The following is a 2,596-nucleotide window of genomic DNA, read 5'->3' on the forward strand; positions in this document are numbered from 1 at the left end:
TCTTGAACCGCTGCAGTCCCTGCAGTGTAGGTATGTCCACAATGCCAGTAGGGAGAGAGTTCCAGGATTTTGACCCAGTGACAGTGAAAGAACGGTGATATATTTCCAAGTCAGGATGATGAGTGGCTTGGAGGGAAACTTCCAGGTGGTGGTGTTCCCATGTGTCTGCTGCCCTTGTCCTTCTAGATGGTAGTGGTTGCAGGTTTGGAAGGTGCTGCCTAAGGAGCCTTGGCGCGTTTCTGCGGTGCATCTTGTAGATGATACACACTGCTGTCACAGTTCATCAGAGGAAGTGAATGTTTGTGGAAGAGGTGCCAATCAAGCCAGCTGATTTGTCCAGGATGGTGTCAAACTTCTTGAGTATTGTTGGAGCTGCACTCATCCGGGCAAGTGGGGAGTATTCCATCACACTCCTGACTTGTGCCTTGTAGATGGTGAACAGGCTTTGGGGAGTCAGGAGGTGAGTTATTCATCACGGATTCCTAGCCTCTGACCCCTTCTTGTAGCTACTGTATTTATATGGCTAGTCAGTTCAGTTTCTGGTCAATGGTAACCCCTAGGATGTTGATAGTTGGGGATTCAACAATGGTAATGCCATTGAATGTCAAAGGGGAATGGTTAGATTCTCTCTTGTTGGAGATGGTCATTGCCAGGCATTTGTGTGCATGAATGTACTCACCACTTGTCAGCCCAAGCCTGGATATTGTTCAGTTCTTGCTGCATTCGGACATGGACTGCTTCAGTATCTGAAGAGTCATGAATGGTGCTGAACATTGTGCAATCATCAGCGAGCATCCCCACTTCTGACCTTATGATGGGAGGAAGGTCATTGGTGAAGCAGCTGAAGATGGTTGGGCTTAGGGCACTACCCTGAGGAACTCCTGCAGTGATGTTCTGGAATTGAGATGATTGACCTCCAACCATCACAACATCTTCAATGAGTGGATGCCCTTTGGCTCATTCGGAGTGTCAAACCTGGTGAACAGGCGACAGGCCTACATTGATAGAATGCCATATATGCTACAGCGGTGCCTCCTTCACTACTGCCTGCATTCCCAAGCTCTACATTCCTATGTGTTACTCTTGAGATGCAGTGACTGTGATGTGAAGCCACAGAGTTTTGTGTAGCCCTTCAACAGTGCTAATGAAGCCATTGGCTTTCATCGCAAGGAGGTCTTCCTCCTCTCTTTCTAAGCAAACTTCTGTTCACTCCTGCAGCAACAAGAAGTTAGAGTGCGATCACAGAAAGGCCCCCTCATTTTCACCCTTCCCTCTCGCTGCCATTGCACAGCCTTCCCTCTCCGTTGCCCCCCTCATGTTCATCAACCCTACACTCGCCTCACAGCCCAGCCCCAGTTGAAGTGCTAGTTTCTAAAAGCAGAGGCCTGCATGAGTACCACAGCACAGTGGTGTTCTTTGGAACAATGTAGGCAAAGAGCAGGAGCCGACCAACCCTACAGCCCCAACAGTGTGGCGTTCATCGCAGCAAGACTGGCACAGCACTATGGTAGGTAGGCTATATAGGTTACGCTCACCTCAAAGTTACCAGTGAACTGAGATCCAACTTGTGCATGCCACCCCTTCAAACGGGTTTGAGGGTGACGTAATTTCCCACTGGCGTGATGGAAGATTAGAAGGCTTGGCAAGATTCTGGCGAGGAGCTGTTTTAATAAGCATTCATGGCATGTTAATGAATGCAAATGGTGTTCACAGCACTAAACCCACCATCGGGAGAACTTCTAGCTGTTTTTGCGCCAGCGGATTTCCAACTTTTTGCTGCTGGATTCTCCACTCCCGCCCCCCACGGACTCCCCGTGGGTGAAATGGGAAGATTCTGCTCTTTATTTCTGTTCAATCTGCATTTATGTTCCTAAAATTATTTTCTCTCAATGCACTATTAACATCACTTGGTTGAATTTAAGTTTCTCATAAATACAACTAACAACAATCTGAATTAATATGGCACTTTTAGTGCAGCAATCCATTACAAAATATTTCACAATGGTGAAAACAGGTGTCGAGTAATACTGGAAGAAGAATTCAGGGAAGCAACTATACACAGTCAAAGAAGTCAGTTTTGTGTTGGCTTCTGAGGGAGGAAATGGGGAAGTAGCAAGGAGGAGTGGTTTGAAGGCTGTACCCATAGTGTAGATATAAGATGGCAGGAGGGTTTATCACTAAAATGATGCAAAAGGAAGAGAGGGGTTACTGAAGAGGTTAGTTAGATAAGTGTAGGGCTGGCAGTTACATATATGGTTGAATGATGCCACATTAGTGGGTGAGGAGTCAATGTAGGTTGATAGGTTAGGGGTATATGGGAGGCATAAAACCTTGCATTATTATTGGAAATAAAAATACAAAATCCTGGAAATAGACAGCAGTGTCTCAAATTTCCTGGGCCATCTGACGCACTCATAGCAAAACTGGGAGTTAGGGATACCTGTCAGCTCCCAACATTGCTATGCAAACTAGAGTGGATAAGTTAGCGGGCCAAAGAAAGAGTATAATCCATCACTAAGAGGCTCTTTGAATTTTTCACATAAATTTTAAGTTTATCAGGCAGCACAGAAGCTTGCCAACCATGCTGTCATTCTCT

The sequence above is a fragment of the Cetorhinus maximus genome, chromosome 17 (assembly GCF_964194155.1).
Source record: "Cetorhinus maximus chromosome 17, sCetMax3.hap1.1, whole genome shotgun sequence".
NCBI classification, from domain to species: Eukaryota; Metazoa; Chordata; class Chondrichthyes; order Lamniformes; family Cetorhinidae; genus Cetorhinus; species Cetorhinus maximus.